A 9799-nucleotide genomic window follows, 5' to 3' on the forward strand; every position below is an offset into this window, starting at 1 on the left:
GTAAAGAAAATCAGGGGGAGGCAGCGTATATCGTTTCGCACACAAAGGTGACACGTTCCCTCTCGGAACCACGAGGCGTGTTGAGAGAATCTCCGATTTTGCAAGAAGCTTATACCAAAATTTGTCCCAATTCAACCAAAAATCTATATCTATACCTAATAATAAAGGACGGAAACTTCCATAGTTCTCTATAAGTCAGCTCTTAATGTCCGTTGATTTTATGTTAACCTTAAGAATAGATGGCTGAGATTTAGAAGTACTAAAAGAAAACGATTCGCATTGACGATGTTTTCTTGGTTGTGTCGTACCGTCTCTCGATCGTTCTTTCCATCCGTCGTGTCTTTCTTCGTTTGGCCCACTTCATCCTTGGAAAAAAACAGTAACTGACCTTTGCACAGTTGAGCGAGCCGGGAGAAAAAATAGCTCCATAGATGATTGCCATGCACACGTGATCTTAGGAGAAAAATTATATGCCACATGATCTATTTCCTAGCCAGCAAGCGCTGATCCTCAACAGCGATCATGTGAAGATGTCTGCCAGGATCCTTGACGTTGTAGGGCGCTCGGGTGACACACCATAACGCCGCAACTGGGGAACGGCGGTGACATGGCCGCCTCGCCCGGCCGCACCTCACCGACTCAAGGTGCGCGCAGCACACCGGGCACGACGAGTGTGCGCGCAGCCAGGTATTGATGCAGCTGGATGAAGTGTATGCACGCCGGCAGCACGCACACCACGCCATCGTCTTCCAGCTCCTGCGTGCACACCACGCACTCCAACAGCGTCGCCCTCCCCTTGCTGCCGCTCCTCCTCTTAGCACTGTTGCTCCTGCAGGCGCCCCAGCTGCCCTGAGGTGAGGGCCGACGATGTCGGCGCCGCTCGCGCTCTATACGTGAAGATGGGTAGTGCAGTATGTCCTCCAACAGTCCAATCTCAGCACGAGGTGGGTTGCGGGAGGCTGGCTGTGGCCGGTGCCGTGGAGCACTGGAGCTCGCCCTCGCCCCACTCGGGCAAGAGCGGCCGGCCGTAGCGGACGGCCAAGTACAGTAAGACGCCGAGGATAGTGATGATGATGTACAACAGCGTCAGGTTGGAGTTGGTCGTACCGGACGCGTCCGTGTCGTCAAAACTGTCAAGCGATGCCGCCGGGGACGACATGGATGCGGCCAAAACCACAGACCCCGACCACTTTACATAGATAGATTTCTAGGACAGGGATGTTGTGAATCAATCACTGAATAATTACAAGTGTGTTCTCCTAATCTCCTTCCGTGGACCATTTTTGTTTGGCGCCTCTGCACTCCGCCACGGCTGCGTATATCGTACTGTCTGTCCTCCATTGCTTCGCCGCTCTGCCACTGCGGCCGCTTGCTCGATTTCCACTGCCGTCCGTCTGGTAGTCGCAGTGCTAGCTAGGGTTCGCGGCGTCTCACATGTGTCGCTCGCTAGGTTTTGCTGGCTGCTACATCGGTTCATGCTTGGTGCTCGATGGGGCCCAATAGCTGGTTACATGGCCCATTTAGATAACCAACTGGCCCTTTGATTTCTTCAGCTTTTTTTGCATCGAACGTTAGCTAGCCAGCCAGGGCAAATCATGAACGGATACATGTAGAAGCAAATTCTTCTAAAAAGAACATGTAGAAGCAAATTAAGCATTAGCGGACCCGACGCGTCAATCAGCCGACCTCCTATATGGAGACGATGAGATCATGAGGTTGGAGAGAAGGTTAGCAACGCGACGGCCATCGTTGGCCTGGATTTTTTTTATTTTTTATTTTGTGAAAAAGGATGATAGACCTATTACAAAGATCCGCCAGAAGTACAAAGAACATTAAACATAATAAAAATTAGTCCGGAAAGAAAGTGCTTTGATAGTGGTGCTAAACACACGTCCTCTTTTACATAGGATCCCATGTTATATACAAAGAGACCCGGTTTCATAAGATCTTTTTCTGTTTCATGGCAACGATGTCATGGACGACAACCTCCCCTGGGACAACCGGTCCAGCTGCAATCCGAAAGCAAATATAACAAGTTGCGCGCTCAAGCACAACCTAAGTAAGCAAGATCATGCTAAGAAGGTAAAAAGGGAGAGAGGAGATTTAGAATGCAATTTACTCTGTGAATGCATTATCCATCCATGACAAATACACTCCATAGAGCACTACATCAGCGGCTGAGGTAAATTGGTCATTTGTGAATATAAAATACATTATATATTTAAATTAATCAATTCTTTATAAACTGACAATGAATGTTTCATTTATAAACAGTTCTCTTTGAATATAGCTTATCTTCTTTTTCTTATGTTGATCTATTTCTAAAGGGATGAACATGTTTCAACGAAAAAGACACTATAATCGACACCAACACAAATCAACGTCTTTGAGGTCAATAGCTCAATTTTTTTTAAATTGAAGTGTAGCCCTTCATACATTGATTTTGTATGTTTAAGGCTATCGGCAAATACATTAGATGACTAATGCTTTGACGAATGCCTCGGTGACACACACACATGGAGCGTATTTTAGTGAAGCAGCCAAATATATTCTTGGAGCCATTAGGCTAGGGGAATAATTTTTATTTCCCCGTTGCAACGCACGGGCCTTTTGCCTAGTTATACATATGAAAGCAAGGTTTAGATTATCCAAACATCTCGCTACCTAGACCAATGTACTGTGATTTGAATTCAACATAAAATGGATACAAATATTTGAATTGGAGATCGTATGGTACATGTAGTTCATAGTGAAATATGATTACTGCTATATGCATGTTTTTTGTTATCAAGATAATATTTAAATGATGGTATAACTTGACAACAATCGTATTCAAATAAGGAAAATCGATTCAAATTTAGTCCATATGGTAGACGACAATATATATGTTCATAGGATGGAGTAAAATGTTCATATATATGGAAGATCAAAATGTAGGACTACATCCATTATAAACCGCAAGGTCACCTAACGATATATTCGAATTCAACATAACGTGGATTCAAAAATTGAAATTCGAGATCCTAGCATTTGTAATCATATAAAAAGGGACATGGCTCTTTCTTGTGGTGGGAATTGATTTGTTTTTTGTTGTTGTTGAGGGAAGTGCGAATTGATTTGGTACTGTACAGGGTAATCTTTTTCTCCCGATTTTTTTTACATTTTTCTTGTAGTTTTTTCAATAGCATTTATAGCAATATAGTAAAACGGGACATGACTCTCTTGTGTCTTGTATGAATTGTTTTTTTGTACACGTTAAGTTTGTTCTGCCGAACATGGAATCCGTGCCTTGTTATCCCGAAATTTTCAAGCTCGAGTATCTTTTGTCTCATCTGCTGTGAAACTCCCGCCTCTTCAACCCTCGCTGCGCCTTCTTATCTCGAAATTTCAACGCGCGCGAAAAATCCCTCCTCATCCGAAATCGGTCCCGCAGCCCAGACACGTGAAATCCCCCTTCTACCCCTCAGCCAGAAATGCCGGCTCGATGTCGTGTGCTCAAAACCGGTGGGGTTACGCTGGTAACTTATCCTACATTTCGGACAAGTGAGTCCCTAAGCCATGGCTCCCCCTACCTTCCCCTTCGTCCCCCCCATTCGTACACCGAGGCCGCCAAAACCCGTGAAACCCAGCGCTCCTCCGTCGGCCTCCTGACCGCCGCCCAGCCGGAGACTCTTCCCCGACGACGTCGTCCACTGGAACAGCTCGCCGTCCCTCATACATCGCACTGGATGAGGATCCATCGTCGATCTCGTCGTCTTGCCGGATCAGCCGCCCCGTCCTCCACCTCCAAGGAGTTGCCCCGATGTTCGCCTCGTCTATCGCGCCACCTCCATCCCCAAACCGCCGTCTTGACCTGCCCCACCGGAACCGCAACACCCTCACCAATTCCTCCGATGAAGCCGAGGCCTACTCGGCGCCACCAAGGAGGTTCTGCACTCACCGCTGCATTTTATCGTTTATTCGATCTCGCGGGGCTGCCGGTGCTTGATACCAAGCAGCCATGGCGGGTTTCCACCGACGGCGCTGTCGCAAGCCACTTCATCCATGACGTCTCTCCCCCATGTCATTGCTTCCGCGGTGGAGACTTCCACACTGGCACTAGCTGCAGCTGCCCCGGCTCTCGGCTCGCACTGGTGCTGCTCTGGCACTTGCTCGTGCTGCGGCTCTGTTCTTGCTGTCGGTCGCGCTGCTGCACTGCTCTTGCTTTCGTTCGTGCTGCTGCTCTGCTCTGCTATTGCTGTCGGTCGCGCTGCTGCTCCGCTCTTGCTCTCGTTCGTGCTGCTGCTCTGCTCTTGCTCTCGCTCGCCCTACTGCTGCTGCTGCACGACCTCCGGCGGCTACAGGAGTTGCTGCTTTAGCACTCACTCGTGATGCTGCTGCACGACTTGCTCTCTGCTAGTCCGTTCCCTGCTCGAGCGGCTGCTGATTTAGATCACTGCTTCTCTGCTACTAGTGCTCGAACGCCCTAAACATCTATCGCAATGCTCTGCTACTAGTTCAATCAGTTTCAATAGTAAAATTCAGTTTCGACTATAAAGTTCAGTTTCTTTAGTTAATTTCAAAGTGAATAGTATTTACAGCAGATTAATGATGTTTGTCTTGTTCTGCTTCAGCCTCACCGCCGTACACCTCACCGGAGCTGCTCCAACGACGGAACCGTCCATCACAGCGGAGCAGTACCCTCGGCGCTGTTTCCAGAGGCCTCAGATCTTCTTCCCCGCCTCCGACAGTCACACCAGCATAACCATCCTCCATGTCCAACCCAATGATGTTGAGGTCGACAAGGCTATGCCAAGGAGGTTGTACACTCGTCGCATCACTTTATTACTCTGCATTCATGTCGATCCCTCAGAGATCCTTTGCTATGGAAATACTATGGTACTACTATTCGTGCATTTGGTTAGAAGGAGTGGAGCAAAGCAAGACTGGAGGATTTTTTTCCTTTGGTGTCTCTTTCAAAGAAAAAATGTAGGAATTTTAATATCCACTTGGACGTCCTTTTCAAATTAATATGCACGAAGAATAGGACTAATTGCATTATTGGCATAATAAGATTCTTATTTTTTCATTTTCACATGGTTTGACTTTTATTTGACCATGATTCTCCATTCCTGTATTCTTCCAATTCATGTGAACCAAACACCCAGGTTGATAGAAATACTATGTTTGCAAATGCTCTGTTTTGCACGTGCATTCCTATCCTATTATTGTGTTTTCCCTGTCCCTGCGTTTATAGAATCCTCTGATTCTAAGGAGACCTTACAAATTTACTTCATTTTCAGATAGGCGTCAAAGAAAACTCTGTGTGTTATGTCCTGCTCCTGTCGTGCCGTCATCCACCCCACCTGAGGTGCACCATCGACGGAAGCATTCACTGCAGCAAAGATTCCCCCTGCAGACTTTCTTTAGCAGCCTCAGACCATCTTCCCCGTTGCCGGCAGCCACGCCAACTACATTACCATCATCGACTGAGTAGATGAACCTGAGGACTACACAGTTCTGGAAGAGAGGTCGCATTCTTTCATGTTTGCTTATGTTATACATCAGTTATTATTACCCGCTACTTTATCGTTCAAACTTGAGTTTTAAAATGCGTGTGGGGCACATATCGAGGCAACAACAAATAGTATATGTCTACTATCTGGTTCATCTGGGGTCTTCTATGTGGTTCGTGTTGGGTGGGCAACAAACAGTAGATGATCCATTGTCTATCTTTTTAAACTGAAGCTATAATCTACCTGTATCATTAGTTTTGGATCTATCCACTCGTTTGCTACCATCAGTCTTGATTTCTGCATGCACCCCTTAGGCCTTACAAAATCTAACTATTTTTTATTATGCATGTCAGTTATTGTACACAATCATACTGAACATGTAGAGAAAAAGAAAAGACCGTTGCGTGGGAATATAATGTCATGCAGACGCCGCTCCATGGTGGGCGAAGTGCCCCCCCTCCCGCCATTCCAGATTGTATTCCAGAGGAAGATAACTGTTCAGATGGGGATTCAGAGGGAGCCGACCACTCCTATTTACCACCTGAGGTGTTTGCTCTAACCTGACATGCTGATGTTGGTCATATCATGCATATGGCGCCTCGCATTGCTTACATTATACATCTTATATGTCATCAGCTTAGTTTATATTTGCTTTGTGTGAATGCCACCTGTTTGGTTTCTATATCATACTCCCACCGTTCGTAAATATTTGTCTTTTTAGAGATTTCAACAAAGTGACTACATATGGAGCAAAATGAGTGAATCTACACTCTAAAATATGTCTATATACATCCGTATGTGGTAGTCCATTTGAAATCTCTAAAAAGACAAATATTTAGGAATGGAGGGAGTATATGGGAATTATGCAATGCCATATTCTTTAGCCAGGCATCATATACGTAAATCAGGCAATGCCATCCTGTTTAGCCAGTCATCGTATATGTCAATTGTATCGTGCCATATTTTTCTTCATAATGTATTCCATTTGTCAACAATGTTTATACATTCATCTACTCTTCCTGTGCATCAGCCATTTGAGTCAGTCATGGGAAAATCTGGAGTGAAAACAAGGTCTTCTGAGTAGTCAGTGCTACCTGTCGATGCAGATTTCTTGCTGGTTACAGATAGCTCCTCAGAGGAGGATTCCGAGACAGATGACCAATCGTACCCCCCCCAAGGTGCATGCACTAACTTGGCAGGGTTATATTGCTCATATCATGCATATGGTGTCTTGCATTGCCATGCCATCTGCTTAGATTAGACATGCTTTGTGTGAATGCCTCCTGTTTGCTTTCTATATCAGATATGTGAATTATGCAATGCTATGTTTTCCAGCCAGTTATCATATATGTGAATTATGCACCGCCATGTAGCCAGGCATCATATATGTGAATTATCTCATGCCATCTTTTTTTCATTACATATTCCATTTGTCGACAATCTGTGTATATTGAACTACTCTTCATGTGTATCAGCCATTTGAGCCGGTTATGGAAAAATCAGGAGTGAAAATAAGGTCTTCAGAGCAGGAAATGGTACCTATTGAAGCATATATCTCGATGGTTACAGGTAGCTCCTTAGAGGAGGATTCAGAGATAGATGACCAGTCCTATATCCCACCTGAGGTGTATGCTCTAAGTTGCAATGTTTGTATTTCTCATATCATGCATGTGGTGTCTTGCATTGCTTAGTTTAGACATCATATGCACAATATTGAATTCCATCTGCTTAGTTTAGAGATCATACATGCGAGTGCCATCTGCTTAGTATATGAATCAACTATGTCAATTATATCATGCCATCCTGTATACTTGGACAACATGTATGTGAATTATTTCATCTCAACCTATTTTAGAAAGACATAATATAGTTTTGTCATGTCATCCTATTTAGATACTCATCATACGTTGAATTATGCATTATATCCTGTTAAGTTATCCATCATATATCTGTAACTATGTCATGCTATCATGTTTAGTTAGGCATCATATATGTGAAATTGTGTCATGCTGTCCTGTTTGGTTAGACAACATATATGTGAATTACCACATCTGTCTATCATACAATGTCTGTACGTTCAATTTCTTTTCTCGTTTATCAGCCATTTGAATTGGAGGGGGTGATGGCAGTATCTAAGGGAGCAAAAACCCGTTCTTCACAAAAGACGGTGCTATCCATCGATGCAGATAGAACCATGGTTGTACTGGCCCACGAACTAGCCCCACCACACATAATCAAGACTCTTCCAGATTGCACACTTACACTGTTGGACAGAGAACCAGCTACAACCCATCTAACCCCAACCCCAGCGGGTAGTAACCCACTTCTAGTTGACACAGCACCATGTCCACCACAGAGTACCCCCACACGAGAAGTTTGTAAAGCAACTGCAGTGCCCAAAGCACGAAGACCACCACAGCGATCCCAAACTCCACGTTTAAAGCAGAAGAGCAACTGTTCTCAGGTCAGATTCCGTAGCTATATATGGTCCATACTCCTTTGTTGTTGCATCACTGTATTTACTCATAGCAACTACTTCCAAATTTGAAGGATCCAATTGAAACTCTAATGGCGCAACATGTATGTTTTAAACCTATTTCTTTAACTGGATTGTTGTTCTAACTTCTTGCTCTATGTTGATTTCAGTTTTAGTTGTATAAACAATTATGTTCTCATCTGATGCACATTACAAGTGTTGCCAATGTTGTGTAGTTTCTCACACTTATATTCTGCCTATGTTGCTGTGTCTTAAAAATATATGAGTTGAATTGTGTCTGTATCTTGATTTGGCAACATAAACTAGAATGATATGGACAATACAGTGACCGTAGTACATAGATATATCTTTTTTTCATGATGTTATCATGTCCACCTTACTACCGAACCGGTTTACCAAAATGAGTTTCGTATACTACATGCTAAACCTGTGATGTGTTTGCTTGTTTCTCTTGTAGTATGCGAACAGAATATTGGAGAAGAGCACCCCACTATGCAATGATAGAGAAAGTAATGCAGATAAGGTTCAAGATAGTGAGACAACCCTGTTAGTCTCCAAGAAAGGTGAGAAAAACGATCTTGTAGACAGTGAGAAAACCCCACAGTCCTGTGTTGATGTAGTGTTCGAGTTACTAGCCAGTACCGCTGGCACAAGCTCTTCGAACTCGCTGCCTGAATCACTTCGGCTTCTTCAGTCTCAGCTACAAGCTGAAAGGCATCAGTCAGCTGTGCTGCGGCAAGAAGCCGAAGGACTGAGGAAGTCCCTGCAGAATTCAGATGCATACTTTCTTGTGCAACAGCAAGCGTTGGAGGATTTAAGCGCCAAACAAGAGAAAATTAATAAGCTTGCTAAGCATCTTGCCAGCATTATGGGTACCCAGGATATTGTTTCTTGAGCTCTTCTGAAGTGGTTTCAGTTCTAGATTTGTTTTGCTACGGTGTTTATTTGCACTGGTCGCCAATGTTGACAACCAGTGTATGTGATATGCTGCTTTGTTCCCTATATTTGCACTGGTGGCGAACTTTGATGCCCAGTGGATGTAATATGTGTAATAGTCGTGATAGCCTAGCGTAATTTGATTGCTTATTTATTTCCTTGTTGTCTTGTTTATTTGTTTGCTTGTAGTCAGTGCAGTTCTTTTTCTGCGGTTTGCTAGTGGCCGCAATAACCTATTTTTTAAAACTAGGCCACAATAACCATGGGCTACATATTTACTGTAGTGACCCTGGGCCTCCTACAGGCCGTAGAAACAATGCACCTTCTACGAGACATAGAAACAGTGGGCCTTGTATGGGGAGTAGCATCAATGGGCCTTCTATGGGTCGTATGATCGATTGGCCAAACATGGGCCAATAACGGACCACATTATGGGTCGTAAACGGGCTAGAGTTGGAATCATCCGTTCATGGGCCAACCATAACGGCCCGTCATTAATCGCCGTATTTGATGACGCTATGAAAACGGCCCAACGGATTAACGGGCCATAAACGGGACGACTGTAACCACGGTCTGAATTTGGCCCACAAGCAGAAAAGGCCAGTAACAGGCCGTAAGTAACCGAATGCTGGAAATGAGCCCAAGAATAAATAGGCCCCGAGAAGGCCGAAAGATAACATGGGCTTGAAACGGCCCGATGGAATAATGGGCCATTAATGGGTATAAAGCGATATATCGTTCATTACGGGCCAATTTCACCATGAGCCGTTAATGGGCCAAGAGTTACAAAGTACCTTATATGGGCCGAAAGACGTCATGGGCCATACATGGGTCGAAAGTTACAACGGGCTAGAATCATATTGGACGGCCC

The 9799-nt window shown here is 44.6% G+C and overlaps 1 pseudogene; it reads right to left on the bottom strand.

The window, feature by feature from the left end:
- Positions 1 to 520: 520 nt before the first annotated feature.
- Positions 521 to 1159, bottom strand: LOC123191954 (E3 ubiquitin-protein ligase Os03g0188200-like; annotated as a pseudogene).
- Between the last annotated feature and the right edge of the window lie 8640 nt (positions 1160 to 9799).

This window comes from Triticum aestivum, chromosome 2A (assembly GCF_018294505.1).
Source record: "Triticum aestivum cultivar Chinese Spring chromosome 2A, IWGSC CS RefSeq v2.1, whole genome shotgun sequence".
NCBI classification, from domain to species: Eukaryota; Viridiplantae; Streptophyta; class Magnoliopsida; order Poales; family Poaceae; genus Triticum; species Triticum aestivum.